The sequence below is a fragment of the Meriones unguiculatus genome (assembly GCF_030254825.1).
Source record: "Meriones unguiculatus strain TT.TT164.6M chromosome 13 unlocalized genomic scaffold, Bangor_MerUng_6.1 Chr13_unordered_Scaffold_47, whole genome shotgun sequence".
Classification (NCBI taxonomy): Eukaryota; Metazoa; Chordata; class Mammalia; order Rodentia; family Muridae; genus Meriones; species Meriones unguiculatus.
The window spans coordinates 1,257,466-1,281,033 of record NW_026843653.1 but is presented as its reverse complement, the minus strand read 5'-3'; positions in this window follow the sequence as shown (position 1 = coordinate 1,281,033).

Here is a 23,568-nt window from a genome sequence, read left to right as displayed (position 1 = left end):
TCCTTGTATAGGTTTCCAGTAGAAGATGAGGCAAAGATGAGTGGTTGGTTTTGCAGTATGAAGATATGGATTAAAGTTATATTTTTCAGCTTTATAGATCCAGAAGAGAAGTAGAGAAGACTATTTCAAACAAGCAAGAGTACTTTACAATTGTGTCCTTAATTTGGGTGTTTTGCTTAATTCCATATGCAGTCAAGTTAAAAACCAAGAGTCATGATCACACCTCTTTTCAGCTTGAAAGATAATCATATCTCCTCTTTACATTAACTTCCAAATGAAAAGAATAACAGGTCATAGTAATGCCTAAAAATAATTTAATGACGCAGAGTACAACAGCAGACAAATTACATATTTATCTTGATAATAACTGAAGCTAACATTATATAACTGTCCTTCAAAACCGTCCAGGTTAGAAACAACTCTCCACCGCCGCTGGGCCACTCCACAACACCTCCCTCATAGGGCAACCCACATTAAGCACAAGGATTCACCTCCCACCTGCTAGGTGTATATAGGGTCCCTAGGTCCAGACCAAGCATGCTCCTTATTTGATGGCTCAGTCTCTGCAAGCCCCCTGGGGGCTGGGGCAGCTGTTTCTGTTGGTCTTCTTGTGAGGTTCCTCGCACCTCCAGGGCCTTCCATCTTTTCCCCAACACTTACTCAGGATCGCTAGAGCTCTGCACCTTTCTTAGGTGCAAGTCTGAGCATCTGTCCAAGCTTATTTCTGGCTGGAGTCTCTGAGACAATGGTCAGGTTAGGGTCCAGGCAACCGGGTTTTACAGTCCCAATTCTGGGCGTTCTCAATGTGGTCAAATATCGTCCAACAGAGCCTGATATTCTTCTTCTGTGAGAGGAGCCTCGAGTGTTGGTTCGATCTGCTCCCATGGTACATCTGGGTCCAGAGCGGCTGGTCCCTGTTCCTCTTCCACTGTTCTCGCCAGTTGCTCCAGGAAGAGCTGGACAGGGCAGGAGTTGCTGGATTCTGGGTAGGCCTCTGTGAAGAAGGTGAGTTCGGGTCTTGACATCAACGCTTCTGCACACTGGCCTCCTGCAGAACCCGATGTCAACAAGCTGTCGCGGGAAGCCTCCTGCTCAATGCAACACGATGCTCCAGGAGCCCTTTCCGGGCCAGGAGAGGCAGGCAGGTCCTCACCTTTAGCTGTGCTGCCTCCAGCGCGGCCTTTCTGCCTGGCCTTTCTGTTCTGGAACCATATGTGGACGGTGTCCTCAGGCAAACCTGTGCTCAGGGCCAGTTGCACCCTCGTGGCATAGTCTGGGGATGGAGAGATCTCAAAAGCTTGCACTAGCATGCTGATCTGCGCTGGACTAAGCCGCGTTCGAGGCCTTCTCCGTTCTGAGGGCGGGCCTCTTGCTTGTTGTACCCTGGCGACAAGCTTTTCAGGAGGCTGTTGGGAGGCTTCATGGCTGGAGCCTGCGGTGGTCTGCTTTGAGGTCTTCCTCGACATGCCAGTTCTATTTCTGCGGTTTTGAAACCACACGCGGATGGAGGACTCTGGAACTCCGAATTCCCTGGCCAGTTCCTGCCTGGTCCTGAAGCTCGGGTAAGGTGTCTTGGCGAAAACTGAGAGCAAGACCTCCTTCTGCTTGGCCTGCCAAACAGTCTTTTGACGCCGGGATGTCTTTGCCGTGCTGCAGCCACCCACATCTGCCTGATCTTCCATCCTGCTGAAGACACTTTGACAGGAGTTCTTCCTCTCCAGTGTGTACTCAGAACAACACCCAGGAAAGTGCAGACTATGGCAAATGCGTAAATTAGTCCGCTGCTCACCCTTAAATACCGACCTGAAGCCCCACCCACTCCCTCGAGGCCTCCAATTACAGGCCAAACCGTGGAACGCTCTTCTGCTTCCAAACTGTGAAACCCTTCCTTCCTCTTGCGAATTTTCCCATATCCCACCCTAAAGCAGCCTTTCCAGAAACAGTTGGCCTTGTGTTCTACCCAAATTCCACTGCTTAGCTCACAGTACGCACCTGTGTTGGCCCACAAGGAGTTTGAGGGGAGAGTCTAAGGCACGGCTTCTGATGATCAGGCAAGGAGAAGAGGCATAAGCCAGGAGCAGTCTTTGCGTACTTTAACAAGGTCATTCATTCAGCTCTGGCTGATGCTCAAGGAGGAACGTGGCTAGAACAGATCTTGCACTCTGCGTGTGCCGTCTGCCTTAAGTTCCTTTGAGCTCCAGTCACCCGGTGTATGATTTCAACAATCTAAATATGGTTAGGACCCTGCAAGTCTAAGCATTTGGGCAAAGAGTAGACTTATCCTGCAGAAAGACTCCTGGAATTATTTCTGAATTTCTCCTTCAGTGGCAGACTACAGAAGGTGTCAACTTCACTCTTGGACCCTCTGGTTCCACCTATTTAGTCCACCATACACTTTGTGCGTGTAGAAGGCAATCTCCCACAGCCTTTCTTGAATGTCTGATGGAGGCATACAGCTGGTTTACAACCTATGACCCTACCTCAGATGAGTGTAAGCCAATGGTGACTATAATCTTTATAGACCAGTCAGCCAGAGATATTTGTAGAAAGCTCCAGAAAATAAAGGGTTTACAGGACAAGTCGTTGAAGGATTTAGTGCAGGTGGCAGAAAAGGTTTTAGACAGCTGGGAGATGGAAGAAGAGAAAGAGGAAAGAAAGCAGAAAGAGCAGGAAGTGAGAGAAAGAGAAAGGAAAAGAGGCAAGACAGAAAGTTGACTAAGATCCTGGCCACTGTAGTGCAGTCATAATGATAGGGAGAGAGTTCCTGGAAATCAGAGGGGCCCTCTGTCTAAGGAATAGTATGCCTATTGCAAGGAGAAAGGACACTGGATCAAGAATTGTCCCAAAAGAAAATTGAAGCCCTACACCGGGACCTGGCACACTTCTGGGCCACCAATCCCCAGGTAACTCTTTTCTGATATGTGGATCATATACTATTAGCTGCAGATTATAAAGAAACCTTACTTGAATCCACAGATCAGCTGTTGCAAGAGCTGGGTGACCTTGGCTATAGACTGTCGGCGAAAAATGCTCATCTCTGCAGGAAAAAGGTCAGTTAAGAGGTGGCTATCGGAGGCTAGAAAAGAGACTGTATTTTATATTCCCCCTTCATGGACTACTGAACAACTGAGGGAAATTTTAAGTAAAGAAGTATTTGCCAAGATGGCAGCCCCTCTGTATCCCCTTACAAAGGGCATTGATTCTTGCATCTGGGGAAAGGATGAACAAGCTGCATTTGATAATATCAAACAAGCCTTAATGTCTGCCCCAGCTTTGGTACTCAGATTGTGACCAAAACCTTTCATCTCTATGTGGCCGAGAATCAGGGAATGGCCAACAGATGCTAACAGAGTAAATTGGACCCTGGAAGAGACTAGTAGCCTATCTATCCAAAAAGTTTGATTCAGCAGCGGCAGGATGGCCAACCTGCCTGTGAATAATAGCAGCAGTGGCGGCACTAGTAAACGATGCAGACAAACTGACTGTGGGACAGGACCTCACCATCTATGCTCGTCTTGCCCCTGAGAGTGTCATAAGGCAGCCAACTGATCGCTGGCTCACGAACACCTGTATGACATAATACCAGGCTTTGCTATTGAATAAAGGTAGAGTCACCCTTGCCCTGGCTATGGAGCTAAACCCTGCCACCTTATTGTAGGATCCAGAAATCCAGACCATGGAGCATGATTTGCAGGTTCTAGCAAAGGAACAGGGATGGCGAAAGGACTTGAAAGAGCAACCAATTCCTGATGCGGAGGTGACATACTATATGGATGGGAGCAGTTTTTTGTAGAACGGAAAGAGAAAGGCAGAGGCAGTGGTGGTAAATGGACATAAGGTATTCTGGGCCCAGGCGTTGCCGGAGGGCACATCTGTTCAGGGAGCTGAATTGATTGTTTTAATCCAAGCATTAACTCTGGAAAAAGGTAAAAAGACAAACATCTACACTGATAGTTGGTTCACCTTACCAACAGCCCATGTACATGGGGCCATCTATCAGCAGAGAGGCCTGCTAACATCAGCCGGTAAAGAGATAAAAAATAAAAAATGAGATTCTGGCTTTGGTCAATGCCCTGTTGCTGCCCGACAAGGTAAGCATTATTCATTTCCCGGGACAGCAGAAGGGGACTTCCAGGGCAGCAAAGGGGGATAACATGGCCAATCGGGAGGCTAAAGCAGCTGCTAGAGGAAACTCTGTCCTGGTGGTACTAACTGCTGAACTGCCCAGAGAAGAATGACTAAACTACTCAGAAAGTGACTTAAAGTTAATATGGAAAAAAAAGGGGGATATTTGACACCGACGTGGGGGCATGGATTAACTCCAAAGGTAAGATCATTCTACCCCAGGAAGATGCTGAGAGATTAATAACTCAGATGTATAAATGGATTCACTTGAAGGCAAAGAAATTGCCTAAGTTGTCCGCCAATCCCAGTCCCTAATACTAAACCTCACCCCCTTGAGTGAGTGAGTGACTAGGGCGTGTGAACCTTGCCAGAGTGTAAACATAGGTACGAATTTCCAGAGCCCAGGGATGTGGCTGAGAGGAACTGTGGCAGCCTTTTTGGAGTATATGGCAAATTTTGAGTTAATGGCCTCTGAGCAGTGGAACGCTGCCTATTGGCTTTGGCTATTTTCCAAAGTCCAGTTTCTTATAAACTGACCTTGGTGGTCCTACAGCAGACTGCTCTGACCCTGAGAAACTGTGTGCAACCATAGTAACCAGACAGCAGGCTCTGTGTAACCTTGAGTGAGCTCTCCTATGTTCTGACCAAGTAAAGCTTCTACATGAGAAACTGCTTGTACTTTTCTGCCTACTTAAGTGTTAACCTGACATCCATTAAATCAACACCTGGATAAGCATGTAGACTTGGTGTCCTTCTCTGTGTCACCCTGTCTCTCTCTTTCTCCCAGCCCTCTCTCAGGTGGTATTCAGCTGTCACTGCTGGCCAGTGACAAGGAACTAGACCTGGAATGCATTGGGAAGTGGATTGCACTGAAAGTAAACCATCCAGGTACAGCAATAAATATCTCCTGGTTTTTGTAGACACTTTCTCAGGATGGGTGGAAGCTTTTCCCACAAAGAAAGAAACCTCCCTGGTCATGGCCAAAAAGATTCTGGAAGACATTTTTTCCTCGGTTTGGTATTCCAAAGGTAATTGAGTCAGACAATGGGTCAACCTTCATTGCTCAGTTAAGCCAGGAGGTGGCCAGGTTTCTGGGGCTTGACTGTAAGTTACATTGTGCTTATAGACCCCAAAGTTCAGGACATTTAGAGAGAACGAATAGAACTCTCAAAGAGATTCTCACCAAATTGAACATGGAGACTTTCGGTGACAAGGCGGTGCTCCTTCCCTTGGCCCTCTTTAGGGTCAGAATTACTCTTTCCATATAGGTTTAACACCCTTCGAACTACTATATGGGTTTCTGTTCCCTGACTCTTCTTGGGTACCCCCTTGATAAAACTAGTGGTAAATCTGACTTGTACAGGCTGAAAGAATTGCAGCTTATTCAGAAAGAAATTTGGAGCAAGGTTGGCAGTGCATATGTGCCTGGGTCCTTTTAGGTGCCCCATCAGTTCCACGTTGAAGATCTGGTATATGTGCAGTCACATGGCAGCCAGAATCTGGAACCTCAGTTGAAGGGTCCTTATTACATCTTCCTCACCACGCCAACTGCCGTCAAAATAGAGGGCATCATAGCTTGAATCCACTTGTCACATGTTAAGCCGGCTTTTCATCAACCTGCAACACCTGGAAACTCCAAGCCTCCAGCTACCGGCTGAAACTGAAACTCATCAGGGACAATAAACTCTCAGACAAGAACTCCCCTTTTTCTGGGAAAGTATAAGTGCAGTTCAGGTCCTGATGCTCCAGAAAGAGTATCAACCTCTCCATGAGGTTGATCCACAATTTTAGGGTTAAAATTGAGGCAAAAAAGGGGTGGGGGGGTGAGAGACCACATGGGAATGAGAAAAACAACAGTGATTATTTGAATTGAAGTCAGGTGTAGATAACTCTTGAAGGAAAGGGTCAACTGTTCTGAGAACAACTATCTACAACCACCTGTAAACTATCTACAACCAGCTGTATACTACCTAAAACCAGGTGTATACTATCTTCATGCTATTCTTGCTGAACAATCAATGTATAGAGCAAAATTGGCTTCAATTTCAGGTATAAAACCCTGTCCTTTGCATATTTAGGGCTGTCTCCTGTCTTTGTAGGGGGACCCTATAGAAATTGGAATAAAACTCTTGCTTTTGCCTCAAGTTGTGGTCTATGAGTGTTCCTGGGAAGTGCACAATCCTGAGCTCCTGAGCAGTGAGACTCCAGGTCTAACAACATGAAACTAAAACGCTTTTGCCATCCATTCTTTAGGTGGTGAAGCAGCTTATAAAATGGGAAACCACTGTTCCAGCTATGCAACAGACAGGTTTATATCTAGACCATTCAAAGAAGTCATAAAATGTAAACATGAAGAAACAAACAAACAAACAATCTAGAAAAGATCATCCTGAGTGAGGTATCTCAGAAGCAGAAAGACATACACGGTATATACTCGATTTTAAGTGGAGGCTAGACCTATAATATAGGATAAACATACTAAAATCTATAAGAAGATAAACAAAAAGATAAACAAGAAAGAGGACCTGGGTTAAGATGATCAATCTTCACGTAGAAAGACAAATGGGATGGACATAGGAGAAAACAAGAAACAGGACCCTAGCCTACCACAGAGGACCTGGGAAAGACTCTACCTAGTAGTATATCAAAGCAGGTGCTGAGACTCATAACCAAACCTTGGGCAGAGCACAGGGAATCATATAAAAAAAGGGGGAGTTAGTGTGACCTGGAGAGGGCAGGAACTCCACAAGGACCAAATATATCATGGCACAGGGGTCTTTTATGAGACTGTGTCTCCAACCAAGGACAATGTACGCATAGAACCTAGCACCCCTGCTCAAATATAATCCATGTTAGCTCTGTCTCCAAGTGGGTACCATACTAAGTGGAACAGGGACTATTATAGACATGAACTCAATGGCTGGCTCTTTGACTTCCCCCCTCACAAGGCAGGATCAGATTTGCTAGGCCACAGAGGAGGACATTGCAGCAAACCTGATGATGCCTGATAATCTAGGGTCAGTTGGAACAGGCAGAAGCCCTCGCCTATCAGTAGACTTGGAAAGGTGTAGGTAGTAGATGAGGGAAGGAGGGTAGGAAAGGGAGGGAATGAGGGGACTGGTCTACAGCTTGGATACAAAGTTAATAAACTGTATCTAATATTAAAAAAATAAAAAGTAAAAAAGTGGAACATAAAACAAAGTTCCTAAAGATGAAACACAAAATGCTGACAGTTTTTTGTTTCTTTGAAAACAGAATTTTTTTTCTGAACAATTTTCCTGTCCCAGGCTCTCTTTATAGAACAACCTGTGCTTGAACGCACAGAGATCCACCTACCTTTAACTTCCTGAGTGCTAGGAATGCAGGCGCTCACCAACAGCCCTAGCTGCTGACAGTTTATTTAGTTTTAGCATTTTATTTTTGTTGTTGTTTCATGCACTACATCTGAACTGCAGTTTCCTCTTCCTCCACTCCTCCCAGACACAATCTATCCACCACTACTCTGCCCAACTCTGCCCAGCTCACCTCTCCTTCATCCACTGCTTTTTTTCCATTTATTTTATTTTCAATGAAAAAAAAATGTGATGGCATAGCAAGTTATAATAAAACTAGGAACAATCCCTCACATCAGAGTTGGTCAAAGCAATACATGAGGAGAGAAAGTGTAGCTAAAGCAGGAAAAAGAGTCAGAGACACCCCCATTCTCACTGTTGGAAGTCCCTCAGCGAAATCAGGATAATAATCATAAGGTGTATGCCAACAACCTAGCTCACAAGACTCATAGAATGTTTATGTTTTTGTCCTTCAGTCTCTGATCCCCTATGAACTCAGTTGACTCAGTGGGCCATGTGCTTGTTGTGTCCTTAATATCTCTGGTTCCTACAATACATATTCCCTCATTTGTGGGGTTCCCCTGGATACATCATTGTGTTTGGATAAGGGTCTCTGCATCTGTTCCCATGAGATGCCTCGTGATGTCTCTCTGATGACAACTGGGCTAGGCACTCATCAATGATTATAGCATAGTATCTTTCATTGTCACTTTTTGTCTGTCATGTTTACAGATATCGTGTGTCTCTAGGTTATCTTGACTCTGGTTCATGGTCATCCAGGCAGTGTCAGGCATGGACTTCCCCTCATGGTGTGGGCCTCAATGTGTTTTCTGGAGTGTATTTCACATTATTGGGTTGGGGTTTTCCTTCTAGTATCTTCTGTAGGGCTGGATGGCTGCATATATACTGGGTATAGTAGTCTGGGTTGGCATCGGTGGTCTCTTCGTGTCTGCATGATATCCATCCAAGCCCTTCTGGCTTTCATAGTCTCTGCTGAGAATTCTAGTGTGATTCGGATAGGTCTACTCATTATTTGAATGCTATTTTGGTATTAGCAGTGTCATGCATAGAACAGTTAATTTTCATGGTGTCATCCCCATATAAAATAGACTCTCTGTAACCTGAGAAAATAAAAAATGAACACACTATAATGTGTGTTGAGTGAATTAAGACGAAGAAGGGACTAATTTGAGGTAAAAATAAACTATATATAAATGCTGCAAAAAATTAAAATACTTGTAATTCAATTATGATATTTTAGAATATAACTGCATCAAAAAATTTAATTCCTATGCCATCAATATACCCAAAAATGTAGGTAGCATTTTGCCTTTGCATGATGATGAATATTTTTCTATAACTCCTCATATGAAAAGTACTGTTGTTTAAGTGATTTCTGAATGAATTACATAACATTATTAAAAGCAGAAAATTTGGTAGTTCTATGTGAAAGATAATTATATGCATAGTTTATGTTTCCCTCTAACTCTCTCTTTATAGGAAAGGATTTATGAAAATGATTTACAATCTGTGAGTCAATTAATTCAACAGTGGATGCCTAAAAATGGAAAATCGAGGAATCTATCAGTGGCTTAGTCCATGAGGCTGGTTGGCTCAACTCACCTTCATATACACAGAACTCCTCAAGAAGAAGGTTCTATAGTCAATGAAGAAATAGACTTGCTCCCAAAGCGAAAAAGAACAGGCAAAGAGTAAAACATTCCTTCTTCCATGTCCTTGTATAGGTTTCCAGTAGAAGATGAGGCAAAGATGAGTGGTTGGTTTTGCAGTATGAAGATATGGATTAAAGTTATATTTTTCAGCTTTATAGATCCAGAAGAGAAGTAGAGAAGACTATTTCAAACAAGCAAGAGTACTTTACAATTGTGTCCTTAATTTGGGTGTTTTGCTTAATTCCATATGCAGTCAAGTTAAAAACCAAGAGTCATGATCACACCTCTTTTCAGCTTGAAAGATAATCATATCTCCTCTTTACATTAACTTCCAAATGAAAAGAATAACAGGTCATAGTAATGCCTAAAAATAATTTAATGACGCAGAGTACAACAGCAGACAAATTACATATTTATCTTGATAATAACTGAAGCTAACATTATATAACTGTCCTTCAAAACCGTCCAGGTTAGAAACAACAAAGTCCAGGTTAGAAACAACTCTCCACCGCCGCTGTGCCACTCCACAACACCTCCCTCATAGGGCAACCCACATTAAGCACAAGGATTCACCTCCCACCTGCTAGGTGTATATAGGGTCCCTAGGTCCAGACCAAGCATGCTCCTTATTTGATGGCTCAGTCTCTGCAAGCCCCCTGGGGGCTGGGGCAGCTGTTTCTGTTGGTCTTCTTGTGAGGTTCCTCGCACCTCCAGGTTCTTCCATCTTTTCCCCAACACTTACTCAGGATCGCTAGAGCTCTGCACCTTTCTTAGGTGCAAGTCTGAGCATCTGTCCAAGCTTATTTCTGGCTGGAGTCTCTGAGACAATGGTCAGGTTAGGGTCCAGGCAACCAGGTTTTACAGTCCCAATTCTGGGCGTTCTCAATGTGGTCAAATATCGTCCAACAGAGCCTGATATTCTTCTTCTGTGAGAGGAGCCTCGAGTGTTGGTTCGATCTGCTCCCATGGTACATCTGGGTCCAGAGCGGCTGGTCCCTGTTCCTCTTCCACTATTCGCACCAGTTGCTCCAGGAAGAGCTGGACAGGGCAGGAGTTGCTGGATTCTGGGTAGGCCTCTGTGAAGAAGGTGAGTTCGGGTCTTGACATCAACGCTTCTGCACACTGGCCTCCTGCAGAACCCGATGTCAACAAGCTGTCGCGGGAAGCCTCCTGCTCAATGCAACACGATGCTCCAGGAGCCCTTTCCGGGCCAGGAGAGGCAGGCAGGTCCTCACCTTTAGCTGTGCTGCCTCCAGCGCGGCCTTTCTGCCTGGCCTTTCTGTTCTGGAACCATATGTGGACGGTGTCCTCAGGCAAACCTGTGCTCAGGGCCAGTTGCACCCTCGTGGCATAGTCTGGGGATGGAGAGATCTCAAAAGCTTGCACTAGCATGCTGATCTGCGCTGGACTAAGCCGCGTTCGAGGCCTTTTCCGTTCTGAGGGCGGGCCTCTTGCTTGTTATACCCTGGCGACAAGCTTTTCAGGAGGCTGTTGGGAGGCTTCATGGCTGGAGCCTGCGGTGGTCTGCTTTGAGGTCTTCCTCGACATGCCAGTTCTATTTCTGCGGTTTTGAAACCACACGCGGATGGAGGACTCTGGAACTCCGAATTCCCTGGCCAGTTCCTGCCTGGTCCTGAAGCTCGGGTAAGGTGTCTTGGCGAAAACTGAGAGCAAGACCTCCTTCTGCTTGGCCTGCCAAACAGTCTTTTGACGCCGGGATGTCTTTGCCGTGCTGCAGCCACCCACATCTGCCTGATCTTCCATCCTGCTGAAGACACTTTGACAGGAGTTCTTCCTCTCCAGTGTGTACTCAGAACAACACCCAGGAAAGTGCAGACTATGGCAAATGCGTAAATTAGTCCGCTGCTCACCCTTAAATACCGACCTGAAACCCCACCCACTCCCTCGAGGCCTCCAATTACAGGCCAAACCGTGGAACGCTCTTCTGCTTCCAAACTGTGAAACCTTTCCTTCCTCTTGCGAATTTTCCCATATCCCACCCTAAAGCAGCCTTTCCAGAAACAGTTGGCCTTGTGTTCTACCCAAATTCCACTGCTTAGCTCACAGTACGCACCTGTGTTGGCCCACAAGGAGTTTGAGGGGAGAGTCTAAGGCACGGCTTCTGATGATCAGGCAAGGAGAAGAGGCATAAGCCAGGAGCAGTCTTTGCCTACTTTCACAAGGTCATTCATTCAGCTCTGGCTGATGCTCAAGGAGGAACGTGGCTAGAACAAATCTTGCACTCTGCGTGTGCCGTCTGCCTTAAGTTCCTTTGAGCTCCAGTCACCCGGTGTATGATTTCAACAATCTAAATATGGTTAGGACCCTGCAAGTCTAAGCATTTGGGCAAAGAGTAGACTTATCCTGCAGAAAGACTCCTGGAATTATTTCTGAATTTCTCTTTCAGTGGCAGGCCACAGAAGGTGTCAAGTTCCCTCTTGGTTCCCTGCCACGGACCGGCCCAGTCAGGCTCCTGTCTTCCGCGGGAGAACAAGGCTTTAGACAGGAAGACACGGTTTCGGCAAAGAATTGACAGAGACACCTTGATGGTTTTGACTCTGCTGCAACTTTACTGAAATCAAGCTAGTATTTTTATAATGATTTCACAAAAGGCACCTTAAAATTGGCATATTTTCCAGAACATTCAGACTTTCACCAAGAATACAAAGTTTACATTTTAACTCAAAATGCAATTAAACATAAAGCAGTACCCACAAATAATCTTGGCCTAGAAACTTTTTGATCAGAGCTAACAAAGGAAAAGAAACCTCAAATATAGTTTTATTATTGCTAACCAATGAAGAGGAAAGTCAGGAGCTAAATCAGATGCCTGCCAAAGTTCCTTCTCTATATCAAAATCTAACTACATCTTTGTTAACCCTCCTCCCATATGTCCTGCCCAAGATTTATGATCTTCTCTAGGAACAAGGCACTGAAGGGAGGGGGAAACTCCCGCCAGCTGCACCTCTCATGCTACTATTTCTTAAGAAGGAGCCTATTATTATTTTACTATCCTTAATGCCTATTAATACTAAATTTAATTCATTACTTTTCTTAAACTTATTTTTATTAAAGCCTTTAACAATCTACTAATAATAAATTTCTTTATAAAGTTAATTGTGCTGTTTCAGGTATCACAGGGAAAGATCAAAGAATTTATTATTTTAGCCCCAGAGCCACAACTGAAGAAGCGTAGAAATCTCAGAACACGTCTCTTTTCCAAGTGGGATGAGTTTGCCAGGGACCTTGCAGGGGGCATTATTTCCGAGGAAATCATATCCCCCGCCCTGTAGCTTATGCTACTATGGCGACACTGGCGTGGGTGTGGCAGTTCCTCTGGTTCCACCTATTTAATCCACCATACACTTTGTCCTACTGGAGAAATTTTACAGATTCCTAGAAACTGTATGAACCTTCAGAAGCACACATTGTGGATCCCAAGACTTTTGGGAGAGGATACTGAAGTCATTTCCTTCATTTCAAGGAACAACATTTGTTGCTGCCATTAATTTGGATCTCTGATTATTAGGCACTGTTTTCCAGAACACACAATTTCCGGTACTGCCAAATGTGCCTGTCCTTCCTAAGGGTGCGGCTTTGCCCTAGATGGAGGAGAACAGTAACAGCTGAGAAATTCTAACCCTGCCTTATTTTTGCATCTCATGTTTTACATGTGCCATAATTTTAACTTTTTCCTTGCAGTCCCCATCAACAGTACCTGGGTGTACAATAGATACTGTAGAAGTTATTCTGCTTCTTCCAGAGATCCGCTTTACCATCCCTGAATACACAGGTCCATAAACAGCTGTATTTCCTTTGTAACATAGAAGCCTTGTGGATAGGGTTAGAGGTTTATCTGCAGCCAGATGCAAAGCTGTGCTGCTGCATGCAGTGGTGTGTATCAAGTCTAAAATCCTCAGTTGATATTTTCCTACCTGCCTAGTACCTCATGGCTGCGTGATGGGAGACAGCTCGTATTGTTGCATGAGGGGCCTAAGCCTGACAGGCCCCTCTGTTGGTTTCCTGATGGCAAGAGGTTAGCCTGTATGTCCCTCTTGGGCAGTGATCCCTAGTACAGTGCTTTCCTTTGCCACAGCTGCCATGAAACCCCGGGAACCTTTGCATTCCCTTGGAGCCAGAATCTGCTTGTTCCCTTCTGTGAGTAAAGGGACCACTTGCCTCTGTGTTAACACACCTCCTATTTTGGGTTCTAGAGATTTTAACCTCACAGTTTTTTTTTTTTTTGGTAAATGCCTGGATTCACCCAAAATAGCACACCAGGTGTTTTGAGAACTGGGAACTCTAGCTGTAGCTTGTCCTGTGAGGTCGGCATGATGCTCCTGAGAGCCAATAGCAGTTGTCTCTCTTAATCATTCATCTCTTGGGGCCGCTCCTCCTTTTCATGCTCTAAATGCTCTCCTACATGTGGTATTTGCAATATCATGTGCCAATAATTGCATCAGTGTTTATCTGGTGTCAGTCTGTTACTGCCTTCTTTAGAGCTGAACCCAATCTCTGTATGAAGTTGGTGAACAGTCTTCTCCAGGGCCTTGAATTACCTTACTGAATGAGGCAGTTGTTTTGCACAGGCTCCTAAACAGATCCCTGCACCCTTAACACTGCAACATGACATTATTCAGTGACTTCATCATCAGAACAAATGAGGGACCACCTGGGAATGAAAAAAAAAAACAACTGTGATAATTTGAATTGAAACCAGGTGCTGATAGCTCTTGAAGGGCAGGGTGAACTGTTCTGAGAAACAACCAGCTGTAAAGTATAGAGCAAAAGTGATCTGATTTTCAGGCATAAAAACCCTGTGCTTTGCATGTTCAGGGTCATGTCCTGTCTTTGGAGGTGCGACCTATCTCGACAGCAATAAAACCTTTTGCTATTGCATTGAGATGTGGTCTGTGATTGTTCCTGTGAAGGGCGCAATCCTGAGCTCCTGAGCAGTGAGACTCCAGGTCTTACATTTTGGTGCGTTGCCCAGAAAACAGCGTGCCCTTCCTTAACCCTCAACAGACTGGGCTCAGAGGTCGAGCTCGGAACAGGTTAGTCTGATTTCTGGTATACCACTGTTTCTCTTTAGTCACCTAACTGGACCTTTTTGGTCGTCTGCTCAGTCACTGCGATAGACATATTTGTCAGAATATCGATTGACTGGGAACTGGAGGACATTCCGGATTCCATTTGGGGAGGCTAGGTCCTGCATGGTCTTCCTCCCATCTGTTTCTCTTCAGAGACAGCTGCCGTGAGGCAGCCTCTCAATCAGAATTCTGTGGTACCACCCAAAAGGGTGTCCTTGTCAAATTGCCCGTCTTGTTCTTTTTGTCTCTATCATTGTTGCTTCTTTGACTTTCTTGATGGATGACTTTATTATAGGACAGGCTGTGACTATCATGTCTTGGAGGTGAGATACAAGGCATATATTTCTTTGAATATGTGCTATTCTTACACCAGCCCACTTGGGATGATTGCCAGCTACTCTTGCAGGCCCTTTTGACTAGTGAGGAAGGAGACGGGTCCTCCTTTAGACAAGAAAGACTGTGCCAGGAATGGACAGGAGGCCTTCCATCCTCCCTAATGAGATTGATGATGGCTTTCCCCTCACCCACCCCAACTGGGATTACAACGTATCCAGATGTAGGGAATACCTGCAGGTCTACCGCCAGACTCTACTATCATGTGTCCATGGGGCCGCTCAAAAGCCCACCATTTTGATGAAGGTAAGAGAGATGGTTCAGGAGCCAGATGAATCTCCCACAGCCTTTCTTCAATGGCTGATGGAGGCATATAGCTGGTATACACCTTATGACCCTACCTCAGATGAGTATAAGGCAATGGTGACTATAATCTTTATAGACCAGTCAGCCAGAGATATTTGTAGAAAACTCCAGAAAATAGAGGGTTTACAGGAAAAGTCGTTAAAGGATTTAGTGCAGGTAGCAGAAAAGGTTTTTTACAGCCGGGAGATGAAAGAAGAGAAAGAGGAAAGAAAGCAAAATGAGCAGGAAGTGAGAGAAAGAGAAAGGATAAGAGGCAAGACAGAAAGTTGACTAAGATCCTGGCCACTGTAGTGCAGTCATAATGATAGGGAGAGAGTTCCTGGAAATCGGAGGGGCCCTCTGTCTAAGGATCAGTGTGCCTATTGCAAGGAGAAAGGACATTGGATCCAGGATTGTCCCAAATGGAAGATGAAGCCCTACACTTAAACCTGGCGCACCTCCAGGCTACCAATCCCCAGGTAACTCATCTCCAATATGTGGATGATATACTATTAGCAGCAGATTGTAAAGAAAGTTGTTTTGACGCCACCGACCAGCTGTTGCAAGAGATGGGTGAGCTCAGCTACAGCGAAAAACTCCCATCCTGCAGGTCAGTTACCTGGGATATATATTAAAAGCGGGAAAGAGATGGCCTTCGGAGGCTAGAAAAGAGACTGTATTTCACATTCCCCCTCCAGGGACTACTGAACAACTGAGGGAAATTTTCGGTACAGCAGGGTTTTGCTGGCTGTGGATTCCGGGATTTGCCAAGATGGTAGCCCTTCTGCATGCCCTTACAAAGGGCAATGACTCTTTCATCTGGGGAAAGGATGAACAAGCTGCATTTGATAATATCAAACAAGCCTTAATATTGGCTCCTGCATTGGGACCCCCTGATGTAACCAAACCCTTCCATCTCTATGTGGGTGAGAATCAGGGAATGGTCAATGGGGTGCTAACACAGAAAATTGGACCCTGGAAGAGACCGGTAGCCTATCTATCCAAAACACTTGATTCACTAGTGGCAAGATGGCCAACCTGCCTGGAAATAATAGAAGCAGTGGCGGCACTAGTATAACATGCAGACAAACTGACTCTGGGACAGGACCTCACCATCTGTGCTCCTCATGCCCTTGAGAGTGTCATAAGGCAGCCACCTGATTGCTGGCTCATGAATGCCCGCATGACACATTACCAAGCCTTGCTTTTGAATGATGATAGAGTCACCTTTGCCCCGGCTACAGGGCTAAACCCTGCCACCTTATTGCCAGATCCACAAATCCAGGTTCTAGCAGAGGAACAGGGATGGCGAAAGGACATGAAAGATCAGCCTCTGCCCTACTGTGAGATGACATACTATATGGATGGGAGCAGTTTTGGGAGAATGGGAAAAGAAAGGCAATGGCAGCAGTAATAGATGGACATAAGTTAATATGGGTCCAGGCGTTACTGAAGGGCACTTCTGCTCAGCGAGCTGAATTGGTTGCTTTAACACAGGCATTAACTCTGGGAAAGGGTAAAAAGAAACATCTACTCTGATAGTCAGTACACCTTCGCAACAGCCCATGTGCAAGGGACCATCTATCATCAGAGAGGCCTGCTAACATCAGCTGGTAAAGAGATAAAAAATAAAAACGAGATTCTGGCTTTGCTCAATGCCTTGTTGCTGCCTGCCAAGTGAAGCTTTATTCATTTCCCTGGACATCAGAAGGGAACTTCCAGGGCAGCAAAGGGGAATAACATGGCTGATCAAGAGGCTAAAACAGCTGCTAGAGGAAACTCTGTCCTGGTGGTACTAACTGCTGAACTGCCCAGAGAAGAATGACTAAACTACTCAGAAAGTGACTTAAAGTTAATATGGCAACAACAGGAGATATTTGACACTGACTTGGGGGCATGGATTAACTCCAAAGGTAAGATTATTCTACCCCAGGAAGACACTGAGAGATTAATAACTCAGATGTATAAATGGACTCACTTGAGGGCAAAGAAATTGGCTGAAGTTGCCCACAAATCCCAGTACCAAATACTAAAACTCACCATCCTGAATGAGAGAGTGACTAGGGCATGTGAACCTTGCCAGAGGGTAAACATAGGTAAGAATTTCCAGAGCCCAGGGAAGCAGCTGAGAGGAACTAGACCCAGAATGCATTGGGAAGTGGATTTCAGTGAAATTAAACCAGCCAGGTACGACAATAAATATCTCCTGGTTTTTGTGGACACTTTCTCAAGATGGGAAGAAGCTTTTTCCACAAAGAAAGAAACAACCCTGGTCATGGCCAAAAAGATTCTGGAAGACATTTTTTCCACAGTAAGGTATTCCAAAAGTAATTGTGTCAGACAATGGGCCAGCCTTCGTTGCTCAGGTAAGCCAGGAGGTGGCCAGGTTTCTGGGGCTTGACTCTAAGTTACATTGTGCTTATAGACCCCAAAGTTCAGGACAGGTAGAGAGAATGAATAGACTGTTAAAAGAGAATCTCACCAAATTGACAGTGATGACTGGCAGTGACTGGGTGGTGCTCCTTCCCTTGGCACTCTTTAGAGTCAGAAATACTCCCTCTGTACAAGGCCTGACTCCATTCAAACTATGATATGGGGTTCCTGCTCCCCTGACTCTTCTTGGGGACCCCCTTGACATCAGTAGTGGTTACTCTGACTTATTGTCCATGCTAAAAGGACTGCAAATTATTCAGAAAGAGATTTGAAGCAAGGATGGCAGTGCATATGCACCTGAGTCCTTGGAGGTGCCCCATCAATCCCAGGTTGGAGATCTGGTATATGTGTCATGACACTGCAGCCAAAATCTGGAACCTGGGTGGAAGGGTCCTTATTACCTCCTGCTCAACACCCCAACTGATGTCAAAGTAGAGGGCATCACAGCTCAGGTCCACCTGTGACATGTAAAGCCTGCCCTTCATCAACCTGCAACACCTGGAAAGTCCAAGCCTCCAACAACCTGCTAAAACTGAAACTCATCAAGGACAATAAACTCTCCGACCAGAACTCGCCTTTGTCAGGGAACTTATAAGTGCAGTTCAGTTCCTGATGCTCCAGAGACAGTATCAACCTCTCCCTGACGTTGATCCACAATTTTAGGGTTACAATTGAGGAAAAAAGGGGGGGTGAGGGACAACCTCAGCATGAGAAAAACAACTGTGATTATTGAAATTGAAAAGTCATGTGTAGATAACTCTTGAAGGGAAGGGTCAACTGTTCTGAGAAAAACTATCTACAACCAGCTGTACACGATCTACAACCAGCTGTACACTATCTACAATCAGCTGTACACTATCATACTATTCTTGCTGACCAATCAATGGATACAGCAAAAGTGGTTTGAATTTCAGGTATAAAAACCCTATGCTTTGCATGTTCAGGGTCATCTCCTGTCTTTGGAGGGGCGACCCTATCACAATTGGAATAAAACTCTTGATTTTGCATTGAGTTGTGGTCTCTGAGTGTTCCTGGGAAGTGCACAATCCTGAGCTCCTGAGCAGTGAGACTCCAGGTCTAACAACAGGAGACTAAAATGCTCTTGCTATCCATTCTTTAGGTGGTGAAGCAGCTTATAAAATGGGAAACCTATTTACCAGCTGTGCAACAGACAGGTTTTTATCTAGTCCATTCAAAGAAATCATGAGATATAAACATAAAGAAACAAAAAAAAAATCTAGAAAAGATCATCCTGAGTAAGGTATCCCAGAAGCAGAAAGACATACATGGTATACACTCACTTTTAAGTGGATGCTAGACCTATAACATAGGAAAAACATACTAAAATCTGTACACCTAAAGATGACAAACAAGAAAGAGGACCTGGGTTAAGATGATCAATCCTCACTTAAAAAAACAAATGGGATGGACATAGGAGAAAACAAGAAACAGGACAGAAGCCTACCACAGAGGCCCTGTGAAAGACTCTACCTAGCAGTGTATCAAAGCAGATGCTGAGACTCATAACCAAACCTTGGGCAGAGCACAGAGAATCATATGAAAGAAGGGGTTGTTTGTGTGACCTGGAAAGGAAAGGAACTCCACAAGAACCAAATATATCAGGGCACAGGGGTCTTCTATGAGACTGTATCTCTACCCAAGGACCATGTATGCATGTAACCTAGCACCCCTGCTCAAATATATCCATGTCAGCTCTGTATCTAAGTGGGTACCATACTAAGTGCAACAGGGACTATTTTGGACATGAACTCAATGGCTGGCTCTTTGACCTCCCCCCTCCCAAGGGAGGATGAGACTTGCTAGGCCACAGAGGAGGACATTACAGCCAGTCCTGATGATACCTGATAAGCTATGGTCAGTTGGAACAGGAGGAGGCCCTTCCCTATCAGTGGACTTGGAAAGGGGTAGGGAGGAGATGAGAGGGTGGGTGGGAAAGGGACGAAATGAGGGACTGGGCTACAGCTAGGATACAAAGTTAAGAAACTGTATCTCATATTAAAAAATAAAAAATTAAAAAAAGTAGGACATAAAACAAAGTTCCTAAAGATGAAACACAAAATGCTGACAGTTTTTTGTTTGTTTGAAGACAGGATTTTTCTGAATAATTTTGGCTGTCCTGGACTCTGTTTGTAGAACAGCCTGTGCTCTCTGTGCTCACAGAGACCCACCTACCTTTAACTTCCTGAGTGCTAGCACTGCAGGTACTCACCAACAGCCCTAGCTGCTGATAGTTTATTTTGTTTTAGCATTTTATTTTTTGTTCTTGCTTCATGCACTACATCCCAACTGCAGTTTCCTGTTCCTCCATTCCTCCTACCCACAATCTATCCACCTCTACTCTGCCCAACTCACCTCTCCTTCAGATCCACTGCTTCTTTATTTTCAATGAAAAAAATTCTGATGGCATAACAAGTTACAATAAGACTAGGAACAATCCCTCACATCAGAGTTGGTCAAAGCAATACATGAGGAAAGTGTAGCTAGAGCAGGAAAAAGAGTCAGAGTCACCCACGGACACACACACACACACTCACTGTTGGAAGTCCCTCAGCAACATCTAAGATGTATGCAGACAACCTAGCTCACAAGACTCATAGAATGTTTGCCTTTTTCTTTCAGTCTCTGTGATCCCCTATGAGCCCAGTTGACTTAGTGAGCCATGTTCTTGTTCTGTCCTTGATATCTCTGATTCCTACAATACATAGTCCATCATTTGTGGCGTTCCCCTAGATACATAATTGTGTTTGGCTGTGGTTCTCTGCATCTGCTCCCATCAGATGCCGGGTGATGTCTCTCTGATGACAACTGGGCTAGGCACTCATATATGATTATAGCGGAGTATCTTTCATTGACATTTTTTTGCCTGTCATGTTTACAGATATCGTGTGTCTCTAGGTTATCTTGACTCTGGTTCATGGTCATCCAGGCAGTGTCAGGCATGGACTTCCCCTCATGGTGTGGGCCACAATGTGTTTTCTGGAGTGTATTTAATATTAATGGGTTGGGGTTTTCCTTCTAGTATCTTCTGTAGGGCTGGATGGCTGCATATATACTGGGTATAGTAGTCTGGGTTGGCATCAGTGGTCTCTTAGTGTCTGCATGATATCCATCCAAGCCCTTCTGGCTTTCATAATCTCTGCTGAGAATTCTAGTGTGATTCTGATAGGTCTACTTATTATTTGAATGATGTTTTGGTATTAGCAGTGTCATGCATAGAACAGTTAATTTTCATGATGTCATCCCCATATAAAATAGAATCTCTGTAACCTATGAAAATGAAAAATGAACACACTTTAATGTGTGTTGAGGGAATTAAGACAAAGAAGGGATTAATTTGAGGTAAAAATAAACTATATATAAATGCTGCAAAAAATTAAAATACTTGTAATTCAATTACGATATTTTAGAATATAACTGCATCAAAAAAATTAATTCCTAGTCCATCAATATACCCAAAAAGTTATGTAGCATTTTGATTTTGCATGGTGATGAATATTTTTTCTATAACTCCTCATATGAAAATTACTGTTGTTTAAGTGATTCCTGAATGAATTACATAACATTATTAAAAGCAGAAAATTTGGTAGTTCTATGTGAAAGATAATTATACGCATAGTTTATTTTCCCTCTAACTCTCTCTTTATAGGAAAGGATTTATGAGAATGATTTACAATCTGTGAGTCAATTAATTCAACAGTGGATGGCTAAAAATGGAAAATCAAGGAATCTATCAGTGGCTTGGTCCATGAGGCTGGTTGGTGCAACTCACCTTCAAATACACTGAAATCCTCAAGAAGGTTCTATAGTCAATGAAGAAATAGACTTGCTACCAAAGCGAAAAATAACAGGCAAAGAGTAAAACATTCCTTCTTCCATGTCCTTGTATAGGTTTCCAGTAGAAGATGAGGCAAAGGTGAGTGGTTGGTTTTGCAGTATGAAGATATGGATTAAAGGTGTGTTTTTCAGCCTTATAGATCCAGAAGAGAAGTAGAGAAGACTACTTCAAATAAGGAAGAGTACTTCACAATTGTGTCCTTAATTTAGGTGTTTTGCTTAATTCCACATGCAGTCAAGTTAAAAACCAAGACTCATGATCACACCTCTTTTCAGCTTGAAAGATAATCATATCTCCTCTTTACATTAACTTCCAAATGAAAACAATAACCAGGTCATAGTAATGCCTAAAAGTAATTTAATGATGCAGAGTACAATAACAGACAAATTACATATTTATACTCATCATAATTGAAGCTAACATGATATAACTGTCCTTCAAAAACCGTCCAGGTTAGAAACAACAAAGTCCAGGCTAGAAACAACTTTCCACCGCCGCTGTGCCACTCCACAACACCTCCCTCATAGGGCAACCCACATTAAGCCCAAGGATTCACCTCCCACCTGCTACGTGTGTGCAGGGTCCTTAGGTCCAGACCAAGCATGCTCCTTATTTGATGGCTCAGTTTCTGCAAGCCCCCTGGGCTCTGGGTCACCTGTTTCTGTTGGTCTTCTTGTGAGGTTCCTCGCACCTCCAGGGCCTTCCATCTTTTTCCCAACACTTACTCAGGATCGCTAGAGCTCTGCACCTTTCATAGGTGCAAGCCTGAGCATCTGTCCAAGCTCATTTCTGGCTGGAGTCTCTGAGACAATGGTCAGGTGAGGGTCCAAGCAACAGAGTTTTGCAGTCCCAATTCTAGGGGTTACCAATGGGGTCAAATATCATACAACAGAGACTGATATTCTTCTTCCATGAGAGGAGCCTCAAGTGTTGGTTCGATCTGCTCTCATGGGTCATCTGGGTCCAGAGCAGCTGGTACCTGTTCCTTGACTTCCGCTGTACTCAGCAGTTGATCCAGGAAAAGCTGTGCAGGGCAGGAGTTGCTGGGTTCTGGGTAGGCCTCTGTGGAGAAGGTGAGCTCGGATGTTGGCATCAACGTTTCTCCATACTCGCCTCCTGCAGAACCCGGTGTCAACAAGCTGTCGCGGGAAGCCTCCTGCTCAATGCAATACGATGCTCCAGGAGCCCTTTCTGGGTCAGGAGAGGCAGGCAGGTCCTCACCTTTAGCTGTGCTGCCTCCAGCGCGGCCTTTCTGCCTGGCCTTTCTGTTCTGGAACCATATGTGGTCGGTGTCCTCAGGCAAACCTGTGCTCAGTGCCAGTTGCACTCTCGTGGCATAGTCTGGGGATGGAGAGATCTCAAAAGATTAGCATGCTGATCTGCGCTGGACTAAGCCGCGTTCGAGGCCTTCTCCATTCTGAGGGCGGGCCTCTTGCTTGTTGTACCCTGGCGACAAGCTTTTCAGGAGGCTGTTGGGAGGCTTCAAGGCTGGAGCCTGCGGTGGTCTGTTTTGAGGTCTTCCTCGACACGCCAGTCTTATTTCTGCAGTTTTGAAACCACATGCAGATGCAGGACTCTGGAACCCCAAATTCCCTGGCCAGTTCCTGCCTGGTCCTGAAGCTCGGTTAAGGTGTCTTGGCGAAAACTGAGAGCAAGACCTCCTTCTGCTTAGCCTGCCAAACAGTTTTTAGACGCAAGGATGTCTTTGTCTTACTGCAGCCACTCACATCTGCCTGATCTTCCATCCTGCCGAGGACACTTTGACAGGGGTTCTTCCTCTCCAGTGTGTACTCAGAACAACACCCAGGACAGTGCAGGCTATGGCAAATGCGTAAAGGGGTCTGCTGCTCACCCTTAAATACCGACCTAGGCACCACCCACTCCCTCGAGGCTTCCAATTACAGGCTAAACCGTGGAACGCCCTTCTGCTTCCAAACTGTGAAACCCTTCCTTCCTCCTGCGAATTTTCCCATATCCCACCCTAAAGCACCCTTTCCAGATACAGGTGGTCTTGTGTTCTACCCAAATTCCACTGCTTAGCTCACAGTACGCACCTGTGTTGGCCCACAAGGAGTTTGAGGGGAGAGTCTAAGGCACGGCTTCTGATGATCAGGCAAGGAGAAGGGGCAGAAGCCAGGAGCAGTCTTTGCCTACTTTAACGAAGTCATTCATTCAGCTCTGGCTGATGCTCAAGGAGGAACGTGGCTAGAACAGATCTTGCATTCTGCGTGTGCTTCTGCCTTAAGTTCCTTTCAGCTTCAGTCTCCCAGTGTATGATTTCAACAATCTAAATATGGTTAGGAAACTGCAAGTATAAGCATTTGGGCAGAGAGGAGACTTATCCTGCAGAAAGACTCCTGGAATTATTTCTGAATTTCTCC